Here is a 14,336-nt window from a genome sequence, read left to right as displayed (position 1 = left end):
CACTAGGAAGGAAATATAAAGTGTATTGCTGCTAAGCGCTAGGAATGATCTCATTCAACAAATTTATAATAGAAAATGTAATGAAGGGGAATTCAATGTTTTTTTTTTGAAATAGGAACAATTCTAAAAAATTGGGTCAATTTAGGAGAAATCTAGAAAACAAGTGCCAATGACAGCAATAAGTCAGAATAGTGATGGGCAAGTCGGATGTGAAGAGGAAATTGATGATTTGCACCCTCCAGTGAATAAAAGGTTGTATTGAGAAACGGTTAACATGAATTGAATCTGCCGTGAACAAAAATGGAATAGGGAGCAAAATATTCACTTGAAGTAACAAAATCTGCTTTAACACCACCCTGTTTCCTAATGAAATTTCTGGCTGTAAATAAAATGCTCGTTCATTTTGGTTGAACATATGAATTTGAGGCCATGCTAGCACAATGGTAAAGTCGTCTTAGACCCATGCTATTGAAAGGGCCTTAAGTAATGCCCCCTTTTCAATCGTGTGTTTTGTGGATGATTGGGGCAGTTGTGAATTGTGCCATTAATGGAGGGGTCAGCTGCTTCGAATCTTGAAGACGGGGGAGCACAATCAATAGTCAGAGGAAAGTTATTGGCAAGGGCTGTAGTGTATTCTTGCAAGTTGGGAAGGTTTGAAGTCAATGGGGTGTTTGAGACTGGTATTATGTCATCGTCGGTCAGCAGAGTGTTTTGTAAGTACTGAAGTTCCACAAGCTTGGGAAGTGTTTGGGAATCATTAGATTTTGGGATTATGTGGGAACGTCACAAATCAAGTCAAGAATTTAAAGGTGACCTACTGCAATTGGGTTTCCTGCCCTGGCCTGGACCATGCTAGGGAATGTCTGCCGTGAACCCCCACAAAAACAGGCGTCACAGACTATTCATACCCTGCTTCTGTATGAGGAGCTTCTGAATCTCATAGACGTCACAGAGATGGTATACAGACACACTTTGCATGTCATGGGATATCACAATGGTCTTTGGTGTGCAGTCCAAGTTAGCCACACAGAGGACGCAAGCATGAAAATGGTGGAATTTACAATCTTGGTGGTAAGTCACAGATTTATATTCATGTATTTTAATTTATCGTAGAATTAGGATTTGACATGGTGTTATGCAATTCAGTTTTGAGGCACAACAATTAACACTGCCATGGTCGATGTCTGGATTGACCATATTGACCAAACTGCTATTGGGGAAAATACATCCAGCATCCAATTTAATTGCACTAAGAAAGCATTTGACCCTTAAAGGCACAATTCTGCGTGGCTCATGAAGAAATCAAATTTGTCCTCTGCAACAGTGCTTGCACACTCGGGTCTTGCACACTCGGGTCTTAAGAAGAGGAAGGTAGGAGGGGAAGACAAGGAACTGCAGCTCAGGGGGAGAGGTTGCTGATAGTGGAGTTAAGTACGTAATTGGAAGAAAGAGAAGTTATGCAGAAAGGGAAATTTAGAGGAGGACATGATGCATTTGAAATGGAAATGATCTACGAACATCGGACTGGAGGTGCATTTCACCTATTGACTCTATAAGGCAATCAGCCGCGTAGACCAGTGACTCTTAAAGTCACCATAGCATAAAATGTTGTTGGTTCATTGAGCAATAGCAGCACTGGGTCCATGCTATTGATGATCCATGGTACACAATTCTCATTCCCACCCCACATTGAATGGAAAGACCTTACTTACCTCAAGTATTTTGCAAGTTGTAGGGTGGGAATCGAGTTTGTATATCATGGACCAGTGATCTGACAGCTTAATATCCAAAGGAGGAAACCTCTAGGTTAAATTCTGATTCTGCAGGGATTTGAAGTATTTGATGGGGGAAATATGCAGGGTGATGAAGGTCATGGAGATAAGCATGTGGACCAGAGTCGGGTTTGCCCCAATGGAAAGAGAGGGGGTGATGGGTTGGGTGGGGGCTATTGCTTGAAATTGGGGAATTCAATGTTCATACCTTTGGGTTGTAACCTATCCAGAACAGTACTTTGTATTCTATGTGTGCACATCCAAATATGCACACACATTTCTTCCACCATCTCCCACTACCCCTGTCACCATGCTCCTTTCCACTCCTCCGTACATACATCTACCATCCCCGAGTCCCATATTTGCCCTTCATCCCTCACCACTTTTCTATCCCCCTTGTCCCATTACACCCACATCCCTGCCTCTGGCTTAACGTCTCACACCTCATCTTCTTTCCTTGCCTTGCACCTTTTTGGCTGCTTTTCACCTCAAGCCTTGGTCACTTACTCCACCCATCTGCCAATCACCTCCTTCACTTGTATTCACCTAGCACATGGCAAGCTCTGCCACACCCCCACCCCTCTTTTCCAGCCTTTCCCTCCACTACATCAGTCCGACGAAGGGTCCCGACCTAGAACGTCATCTGACTAGTCTCTCCTCAGACACTGCCCGATCCACTGACTTCCTCCAGCAGCTTGCTTTGTGCTCGAGATCCCAGAATCTGCAGTTTCTCATATCTCCTTCTTTCTTTACCATCTCTACAAGCAATTGACGCAGGAAGGAACAAAATATTTGTCTGTAACATTTATTTTTTCAATGTTAGAAGGGTTGAACGAGTAATTATGTCAGTAACAGACAAACATAATTAATAGTCAGAAAATAATGCAGAAATATGTTTAAGATGTTTAAATGTTTCAGCCTAAGACAATTTCTGCTGATGAGTGGAGGACCAGTCCAATTGCAGGCCCGATTTAGAAGAAAGAGATGTTGAGAACTAGTCATACACTGTTTCAGGTTGTTTGGTTGGATCTGGTCTGTCTGTGTGCTTGTTTTGTTTGCACCTGCTTTGTTTAATGTGTGTAATACAATGCTGTTGTTATGTTATTTGAATAAACTAATCCTAAACTTCCTCATCAATCTGCTTTGCACTTTGAATCATTTTTATATCTAGCATCACTATTTATTGCACAGTGATCAATTCATTTGCAATGCAAGAATTAGCTTGCGGCATCGTTTTGCAAGTTCCTATAGAACTTGGGAGACTAAGATTGAGATGGTACTTTTGCAAAGCCTATGGCAGATGAACAACATTTCAATATTTGTCTATAAATTAGTATCCATTCATAAACTGATTTGCCCATAACTTTCTGTTTTTATGCAGTGAGGGTGCCATTGGCAAAGACAGAAGTTAGTACCTATCCTCAATATTGACTAGAATATGGATGGTGGGGGAGTTTGCGATGATAATGCTATTGAATGTATCAGCTTGTGTTTGAATATTGTTTAGGTGATTCTGCATTTGGATGCTGACTGCTATATTTGCCAAGGAGCTGTGAATGGAATTTGGAAAAACGAGGATGGTTGATATAAGTGATTCAATGTGCAAAGCTGCTTGTTGAGGAAGTTTAGAATCCAATTTATTCAAATAACAAGACAGCTGTATGACACAACATACATTAAACAAAGCAGGTGAATACATTAACAGACCAGTAGGAACCAAATGACAGTGGTGTATTCGTATGTCTTCTGTGGCTGCATCTTGACTGCCCTGAATCTTATAACTCAAACTGGCAATTGGAGTTATCCACCAATGCTCAGCAGAAATAGTCTTGGGCTGAAATACTTATCTTTTAGCAGTGCAGGACCCTCTTGAACTATCTATTTTCTGTCTTTAATTAGGAATTACAAAATGAGCAAAATTTTGAAATCCACAATAGCTGAATTACTTTCACTATACTTGGTTTTACTTTGCATTCTATATCACATTGTCAAACTTCTTAACACCTCTTGTTGTTAGCAGAATATTCTGAACATTTCTAAATAAACTCTCTTAATGCTTCTGACTAGCTCTTTTTTTTAAATAATCCCTTGATGTGATTTTAATGGCATATAATATATTTGCATAAACTTCAGATTCTCTGTCGATTCCCCTCCGTTGAATTCTGGTGGATTTATTTATCCTGTTTTTCCAGTAAATAAACTAATGCTCTATAGCAGGAGAGGAAATTTGTGTCTTATCTCTTATGAGTATTGGAGCTGCTTTCTTCTTGGGCTGAGCTGTTGCTTAAAGATCTCATCATCTGTTTAACACCCTGCAGCTCCAAATTTCTGTACTTTGAAAGCAAATGACTTTTTTTGACCTATCATCTCTTTAATCTTGCCTATTATTCCTGTTTTGTGATCTGAACTTGTATTCCTACTACAAAGGGAAACATTTAAAAGGGATGTGAGGGGGTAACTTTTTCCACAGAGTGGGTGATGGTAAAATGGAAAGAGCTGCCAGTAACAGTAGCAGGTGTAATTATGACATTTAAAAGATCTTAATTCAGGTACATGCATAGGAAAGGGTTCAAGGGATATGGGGTAAACACAGTCGAATGGGACTAGCTATTGGCATGAATAATTTGGGATAATGGTGCCTGCGTTTGTGCTACATGATTCTGATTCTAATGCATTTAGTTATTTTCCTGGGGATGTGTTACTACTGTACCTTTACACAGTCAACCATTGTCCTAAAACCCCTCAGAGATATTTATCACCTGGTGTCTACCTCGCCATTGTAGCTAATATTCTTTTGTCAGCATTACCTGACATTGCATTATAACCACAAGCATCCCCACGTCTGACCTTTTATAATGGAAAGTTCATTGATGTAGCTGTAAAGAAAATTGGTGATAGGATATTTCATGAGAGTACCTACAGTGATGTCCTGCGTGGGATAATGAAGCTTCCAACATCCACGATCATTTTCCTTTGTGTAATGCATGATTACAATTATTAGAATAGTAACGGAACCATGTAGCGTGGAAACAGGCCATTCGGCCCACCTCGATAATGCTGACAAATGGGGACCCATCCTTATTAATCCCATTTTCTAGGACTTGGCCCAGAGGTTTCTAGACCTAGGGAATTCTAGTGCTCACTAGGGCACTAGAAACGTTTTTCTACAGTCTACCCTATCAATATCCTTCATAATTTTAAAAACTTCAATAACGCAACCTCCTAACTACTTCCTCTGCTCCAGAGAAAACAGACCTAGCCTCAGCAGTCTCTCTTCAGAACTGAAGAACTAAATTCCAGGCAACATCCTCATGAATTGATATTGATATTCATTGACTTTTTTTTCATTGTGGAGTTGTAACGTTACACTCAGATAAACGTGACCTCGATGTCATGAGCACTCTCACCGTGCCTTGTTAATTCAACTGTTTGTTTCATTCTTGGGCCATGATTGTGATGTGGTCTGGAGTCGGCAAGCCCTGACTAAACCAAAAATGAATAATATTGAGCATGTTATGGCGAGGAAATGCAGCTTATAGTTCTACGGACAATACCTTCCATTACTTTCTGGCAAATGAGAAGATACCAGCTAGGTAGAAATGAACTGGATTGAATTTGTCCGTGTTGTTTTGATGATGCGATAAATCTGGACATTTTTCCACATTGCCATGCTTATTAAAATCTTGTAACCAACAGTTTATTAAAATCTTGTGACCAACAGGATGAAACGGTTTAATTAGAGTTGTGGAGTACTACTTCTGGACCACAGCTTTTCCCTCTGCATGCCGTTCTATACCGGAAGTATTTGGTTGTACCCATTGCTCTCAGTGATTTTCAATATCATGTGAATTAATTCAAATTGGTTGGAAACTGAAGGAAAAAGGAAGTGTAGATGGAGAACATGGATAGGTATTGTTTCGGGTCAAGACCCTTCTTCAGACTAACATGGATAGGCAACATTTTGGGACGTATTCTAACAATGTTTCTTTTGAACTACATTTATTTTGTGATTTTTCTTGACCTAAAACATTGCCTCTCCATGTTCTCTTCTTTAGCGATGCTGCCTGCCCTGCTGAATTACTACAGCACCTTTATTTAGAAACTGACCTCTTCAGTGGTGGGGACTTTGTGTGGAAATAAGACTAAATAGATTATCCATTCAATGCTGCTAGCTGAAAATATTTGCAAATACTTCAGCATTGTCTTTGGCGTAAGCATACCAAGCTCTACCTTTCTAGATGATGGGAATTTGATCCTGTCAAATGTTCATTTGCCCCTTATAATGCAGAATGCAGCAGTCCTGCAGTACTATTCAGGATGGAGGAGTATAATTCAACAGCTCAAGGAAGATGGTAAATGATAATCAGGAGGGTGCATCCTTTTATTCTGGAGTCACTCTGACTGCTTTAGACCAGAAGTACTCAGCTAGATGAACCTACTTTGCATCTGATCCAAACCAGAAATACTCAGCCTTCAACTTGTACATTTCTTTTGGAGCTAATGTCAGAAATGCATTCCAATAATTGAAAGTTTTTTCTTTTATACATTTATTTAGTGCTTTTTAAGAATTAGTTACCAAAACAGATAGAGGAGTAAAAGAAAGTAAAACCAATCTTCAATATTCTTCTGCATGAATTGTGTGTTGTTGCTATAGAACTATATAAAGAAACAACAAGTACATGATTACTGTCTTAACACACAAACAATATGTGCAGCTGTCTTTAAATAGATGCTCTTCTCTTTTTAGAGATTATGAACTTAATGTCAGTAACGCACATAGTTTCATTTTGTGGCAATATTTTGAATATTGAGGCTAGAGGTATTTTTATTCAAATGTAGAGCCCAACATTATGAAAATTACATTCATTCATCACATGAGCCTTGCTGTTGAAATGTCTTGTGTTATATTATCTTTAAAACAATAGGCAAATTGGAGCATGAATGAGCAGGAATCTTGAGGCAGGTCCGCATAGGTTAATGTGAACAGAAGGTAGAAGTATGGTTACATCTTCTGTGAATTAATCCATGATTTGCTATTGCGTGCCAATTTTGAACTCTTTAGTGTCAACCTGAATGGACAATTTAATCCTGTTTTGTCATCCACAAAATTCAAATGAGGCAGGACAGGGAAGGGAAGGTATTTTAGAAAAAGATGGATTAGCACCTTTCAATAAATTATTATGAATATTATACAGGTCTGCTTGGTTTGGCCTGAGACCTTGTGTGATTCCCTGCAAAAGAATGAATGATCTGGTAAATTGACAAGTAGACGATCATTGACTTCCACTGTAAAGTCCAGACTCACAATTAGACTTTAATGCTGCTTGCAACATCTTGCAGAGAAATGGCAATATTATGCGCCCTGTGTATTTAATTCAGCTTTGTTTCGGTTTTGAGATGCAGCGAGGAAGCAGGCTCTTTGACCTACCCTGACCCAAAATCACCCCATACACTGGTCCTATCCTACACTCTAGGGACAATTTACAAACATTGATTAACCAACAAACCCGGACGTCTTTGGAATGTGGGAGGAAACTGGAGCACCTGGAGAATACCCACACGGTCATAGGAACCCTTCAGACAGCACCTGTAGTCAGGATCGAACCCGGGTCTCTAACCCTGTAAGGCAACAACTCTACCACTGCGCAACTGTGCCGCCCAATATTCTTGTCACAAAGGTTCCAAAGAAGCTAAAAACACACAGATACGTATTCTTTTTGTTAATCCACATAACAAATATTCAACCAACATGTCAATTCTTCACCTTGCAGAATCCGATTCATGCTAGTTAACATACGAAAACATTGATGTGTAAAGGATCCTGTCCTATGTTCAATGTTTGCGTTAAATGGAAGCGAGGCAACTCAGTTCTACAAAACATGATATTGTGCTAACTTGTTTGCATTTTTTGTTCTTCTGAATGCAGCACCATTATTTGAATATACTCCTGATAAGATGCACAAAACCACTGTTCCAAGCACATGTTAAGCTGTCACTCCTCAATGTGGTTTTAACTCGGCCTATACAATGCTCTCGCTGACCTGAAATATACAGCTTTTGCTTTCTAGCCTTGGCTAAATTTAAAGAAGGTAATTAATTAATTAACATTGCCCATAAATTGCCCCGAAGAAGCCTCTTAGAATTTAATTTGCCTTCAGTCTCTGGCAGAATAGAAAAATTATGTTAAATGAACCTCATTCATACCCTAAGCCAGTTTCCATTCTTTAATTGAGACCTGGTGTCACATGGGAGATATTACCATTGTATCTATACAGATTTGCAGCTAATTTTCTGAAAGTTCATACTTATCACGTATCAACATATGTATTTATTATTGTTACGTAATTGCATTCGAATATGTATTTGTTAGGATTACGTTATTCATACGGATCAACAAAGGAACTATGAATCAACAAAGGATAGGCAAACGAGAAACTATCGTGTTTAAAATTCTAAATTATCGATCAGAGTTGGCAGTGCACATGAGCTGTCAAATTTTAAAGAATTTGCAGTTTCTTTTGACCAAGATTTTTATTTCTATATTTAAACTGACCATTTACAGCTGAGAGTATGATTTGGAACAAAGTGTTGCACATTTACAAGAAATAAAATCAGGAAAGTTGGGGAGTACTTGGCATCAGGCTGCAACTGTGGAGAAAGAAATGGAGTTAGCCTGTCAGATCGATGAGCTAAGAATCTAATTGTATCATTAAACATAATCAATTACTAGTACCTGTATATTATCATGTACAGGTGCACAACCTTTTATCCGGTGTTCCGGAAACCGAAAACCTCCGAAAACCGGCCATTTTTTCCAGGATGTCATCGGCACACCAAAGCTCGCGTTTGGCGCCAAACTTGACCCGAAACGACCCACGGTCAACCCAGGTCTGTACTACTGTAGCGGCTGCCTCCTCCCCGGAGACCGGGGAGACACTTAAACATCTGTAAATCATTGCTTAAATGTTAGTCAGTTAGTTTGGAGGGCTTTTATGTGAAGGGGGGGTTGAAGGGGTAAACTTTAATTCTTAGTCCCCTACCTGGTCGGAGAGACGGGGAGCGGTCAATGCCTTACCGGGTCGCCGTGCAGTAAGCTCCGCAGCGCTGTGGCCGCTCAACTCCCAGCTGGGGCTGCGGGCGGCGCCGGTTGTAGCTCCGACCCCGGCAACTCTACCCCTGGCTGCGAGGCGCTCCAAATCCACCGCCGCCCGCGGCCGGACGCCCCCCACCCCAGCTCCGCAAATGTTGGGAGTCAGCGGCGTCGCAGCGCTGGGATACCAGCGGGGAGCGGGCAATGCCTTACCGGGTCGCTGTGCGGTAAGCTCCAGGGCGCGGAGGCCGCCTTCTCCCAACATTCGCGGAGCTGGGGCCGCGGGTGGCGCTGGATTTGGAGCGCCTCGCAGCCAGGGGTAGAGTTGCCGGGGTCGGAGCTACAACCGGCGCCGCCCGCGGCCGGACGGAGCCCCCAGCTCCGCGATGTTGGGAGTTGCCGACCAGGTAGGGGACTAAGAATTAAAGTTTCCCCCTAAAGTTTCTCCCACCCCACCACCACCACATAAAATCCCTCCAAACTAACTGACTAACATTTATGCAATGATTTACAATGATTCCCCAGTCTCCGGGGAAGAGGCAGTCGCTCTAGACTTTTCAAGCCGTCCGCGCTACCTACCTAATCTACACTAAAAATCTTCCATTCGGAAATCCGAAAATGTCCGAAATCCGACAAGTGTCTGGTCCCAAGGCGTTCGGATAAAAGGTTGTGCACCTGTACTGCATTTGCTGCTTGTGCAAATGTGGATGTTTTTGATTGTTAGCTGAAGATATTCAAAGTGTTAAGCTATAGATCATGGTGTGCAGGTTGTTAAAATGCTCTAATGATTGGTAACAAGTTTTTTCATTAATCAAAATCCGTTAAGTGCAAAACACAAATGTAAAATTGTGATGAACAAAACTTCTCAGGCAAAACTAAATATTTTTTTGTATAAAATATCAGAAGCAGCTATAATGTTAGCCACTGTACCTGAGGGAACTCTGAAACAAATCAGCTGTACTGTATTTTTTTTTCTGCAGCATTCCAGATAATTTGGTAATCCTTTTAAGAAAGTAATCACACTTTGAGTTCCAAGTATGAATAGAAGCAAGGAGTATCATTATACCTGCAAACCTGAATAATCTGGTTGCTATAGAAATTGCATGCCTCTTTTCATAACATATTACGATACCAATATCAGCCAACCTTACCAGTCTGGAAATTGAACCATTTTGATCTCATTCCTGCATTCAATAAAATTTTCACATGTTTTTCTCACTGGCTCTTGCTGTCTCTCCATCCAACATTTACTCACCAACCTTTCGCCCATGAATAAATTTAAATTTATTCTTTTAGTTTATTGCGCCTGGGAAAATTTCTTAAAACACATTTCTATCTGTTGTCTGTACTGATATGAAGAATTCCAGTCCATTGCTTATCTCTTGGTTCTCTATAGTGCAAGACGCAATGTAATAGTCTAAGGACCACTGCAGGACCACCTTGTTGGTGATCATGGGGAAATGCTGCATTCATGGTTGAAGTTTGGTGTGTTGCTCAGTATCATGGGCAAGGAATGAGAAGGAAGTGAGAATTGTTGTAGATTAGATGATTTGCATTTTGGTGATAATAGGCGTTGCCTGGATTGGACCATGAACAGTGTGTGATTAGAATAACTCAGGTGATGAATAACTCGGGTGAGGGGGTGTTTGGAAAGTCGGAAAGGAAAAGATTTTATAGGATGGCAAATTGCCAGACTATATTAGCAGAGAAAAATACTTCTAATCAAAGGCAAGGCAGAGAAAAATGATTCGAAAGACATAAATGACGGCCTGTGTATAAATTGGGAAGTGTAGGGTATAGGATAAATCGGGAATTTAGAGCTATGTGCAACAGCATGATCAAGGAGATTTTAACCCGGGTATAAAATGAATAGTTCAAATACTGTCAATGACAAATTTTGTTTATGTGTAAGAGATAGCATTCTAGATCAGTATGTTGTGGAACCAGCAAGGGTACCACCCTGAGGCCAGATATCCTCCTGGTCTCAGAGGCGACCAAAAACATTGTCTTGTTGGAACTGACAGTGCCGTGGGAGGACCGTCTGGAGGAGGCCCACGAGAGGAAGATGGCCAAGTATGAAGAGCTGGTCATAGTCTGCCGTAAGCAGGGCTGGAAGGCAAGGTGTATGCCCATCGAGGTTGGCTGCAGAGGTTTTGCAGGGCAATCGCTCTACAAAGCCTTGAATGCACTGGGCATCAACGGAGTGGCAAGGAGAAGGGCCATCAAGAATACCACAGAGGCAGTGGAGAAGGCCTCGAGATGGCTCTGGATCAGGAGAGGAGGTCCATGGGGAGGAGCGAATGCCACCTGAACACAAGTCGTGGTCTGATCAACCACGGCTGGGTCGCCTGGGTGAGGGTGTCTGATGTTGAAAGACCCGAAACACCCAATGACCCCAGGTTACATCACTGATGATGTGTTCAGGAGCATCTATCGATGTATTTGTATCAATCAAAGAGCTAGTATTGTGTAATGAGAAATGTTTAGGTGATAGTATGGTGGATAAGAGGCGATTCAAGAACAAATATGAAAGCATTTTATATAAAGGTTTAAAGCAATTTAGATGTGCATGATACTTCAGATGCTGGTATCTTATTCTGGAGCAAAAAAAAGAAAACTGCTGGAATTCAGCAGGTCATGCAGCATCTGTCAAGGGAAATGGACAAACTACATTTTGGGTCAGGGCACTTCTTCATACTGATGACTCCGAAGGAAGAACATTTAACTGTTAAACAAACTGAACATTTTGTCTGTCTTCGTGGAAGAAAAAAGCCTCCCATAAAAGAGATCTGCAGAATTAGTGAGTAAGGGTCTCCTGAAAATGAGCATTGGTGAAATTAAAGAATTTGAAAACTGCTAAAATGATGAGCAGTGTCTTAAAGTTCTTTTTGGGAGGTAGCTATGGAGAATTGTGCTGAACAAGATGTCATGTTTGGAAATTGCACATGTTTCCAAAGATTGGAAAATGAAAAATTAAGACACCAGGAGGGAGAAACGAGGAACTACAGATCAATTAGTCTGATGTTAGCCAGGTAAATGCTGGAGTCTAATTTTAAAGAAGTTCTTAGAAAAAAGGATGCCTTGGTGAAAAAAAATAGTTTGGCAAGATTCAATGTGGGTTTGGGAAAGAGAACATAAATCTGCTAAAACGTTTTGAGATTGTAACCAATAGTGTAAAAAGGGATGCTGCAGCTGATGTGAATATGGACCTTTAGGGTAAGGGGTAGAAAGAAAACATATTTGATAAAGGGGCAACACGTTCTGCTATGTACATAACAACCTGGTCAATACGTTAATGAGAAAAGCTAGGGAGGAAAAAACAAACTAAAGGGTATATTAAACATGAGAAATAAGTTTGAATCAACTATCTTTGGTGTTTTTGGGCATGGTGCAATAAATGTTGGGATTGGAAGCAATTGATTTTGTTTTAAAATCTTCTCTTTACTTGTTACCTTTACAATCATTCATTTCTTCTGTTATGTTGTGCTTGTGTTCTATTTACTCCATCCCTTCTTATTGCTTATTACATGTTATTGCCAATAATTATCTCAATTTCTTTCACCTGTGGTACTCTCAACAGATATCTCAGGTTTGCTGTTTACAGCATTTTCTGTTGTTTTAAAAACGTTTATTACAGATTTCCAACATCCACATTTTGTTCAGGATATTTCTAGATTTTACATTTTATAAGATCACAAGATCGCCTGGAAAAGTACAGTAATTCAAAGAATGACATTTAACTGGAATTAGAGTTTGATCTTTAGGTTTTATTGACATTTTTAGTAATGTTGTCATACAGAATGGAAACTTGTCCATGCCATCCAACATGCCCCATCTAAGTTAGTCCCATTTACCAGTGTTTGTCCCATCTCTCTCGAAACCATTCCTATCCATGTACCTGCCCAATTGTCTTTTAAAAGCTGTTATGGTATCAACTAAGCTGCCTCCTCTGGCAGCTTCTTCCCTATACCCACCACACTCTGAGGGATATTAAACAAATTGTATGGGAAGTTAATGTTGCTGTACCATTTCCAGGGCTGGATTTCTCTCTGGATTTCTCTCTCCCAAACTAATTATATGCATTTCATGTACCCAACTACAATGCAGTCCAAACTCCTTGATATTCTTTGCTCCATGAACTTTCTTCCAATTAACTGTTACACAAAGCTGATGATGCTTCCAACTCTTAATTATGATAGCGCTCCCAATTATATTCCTGCAAGGGGAGGGCGAACTTGCAATAATGTATCCAGCTTTACTGGTGCAGAATGTTTCTGTTTTTTAATTTAACATTTTTTGAGCATTTTGAAATGTTTATCATCTGAAACTTAGCAGAACTATTCTATGGTTTATTTCTTTTAATGCATTTTTCTGGCTTGGGTCAATCACATCAAGATATATAAAAGGCTTCTCTGTTAGAAATTTGTGAAAAGTCTGAGATGAATAAATGTCGCTTTAGTTGAAATCTAGATATTGAGATTACTCCTTGGGGCTCCATTGCTGTAGGTTTCCAGATAGATAGATAGATAGATAGATAGATAGATAGATAGATAGATAGATAGATAGATAGATAGATAGATAGATAGATAGATAGATAGATAGATAGATAGATAGATATAGATAGATAGATAGATAGATATAGATAGATAGATAGATATATAGATAGATAGATAGATATATAGATAGATAGATATATAGATATATAGATAGATAGATAGATAGATAGATAGATAGATAGATAGATAGATATATATACACACACACACCCACACACACACATATATATATATATACATAGATATATTCATATATATACATAGATATATATATATATAGATATATATATAGATATATATATATATATATATATATATATATATATATATAATTATAGACTATTCTTATATATAGATTACGGGGATACAAACATTCATATACGTCATTTTAAATTCGGGACTATATTTGGCTACAAACCAACCGATCTGCACCTTCGTCGTAAGAAACTCCTGCCAAAGGGGCCACATCACAGTAATTAATCCTTTAGATTAATTAACAGTGAGTGCATTGACAGTTGGTACTGGCACGAACAAGCATGGCCAACAGAAAATATAATAAAGCTCCATTTAAAATTAAAACTGTATATATTTTAAAAAGTGATTACTGGCCGGTAATCTAATCTAGCAATTCAGATGTCTGTTATAAACCACTCAAACATTTTTCTCGCACTTTATGTCACCATGTCAAGGCTTCAATCAAATAACTGCCTCGTAATCATTTCCAGGTATCCATTATTCTCCACAAACCTTTCAAAATTGTGTGGTTTTGTGTAATGCATTTACAGAATATTATTAAGTTTATAAAATAAGTGGTTGGAGGAAAAAGACGATCAGTTATATACTCATTATTTTCATCAGGGTTTAGATGTACTCTGATGGAAGAACACTAGTCTCATTTAAAATTGTTTTTGGCATAGT

General features: G+C 39.5%; 1 protein-coding gene across 1 annotated transcript in view; it reads left to right on the top strand.

Annotated features, from left to right (window-relative positions):
* The window catches only part of prox1a (prospero homeobox 1a), a 98,803-nt gene that overhangs the window by 26,340 nt on the left and 58,127 nt on the right, over positions 1-14,336 (top strand). The gene's annotated exons all lie outside the window — the stretch shown is intronic.

The sequence above is a fragment of the Leucoraja erinacea genome, chromosome 8 (assembly GCF_028641065.1).
Source record: "Leucoraja erinacea ecotype New England chromosome 8, Leri_hhj_1, whole genome shotgun sequence".
Classification (NCBI taxonomy): Eukaryota; Metazoa; Chordata; class Chondrichthyes; order Rajiformes; family Rajidae; genus Leucoraja; species Leucoraja erinaceus.
This window is presented reverse-complemented; position numbering and strand designations above follow the sequence as displayed.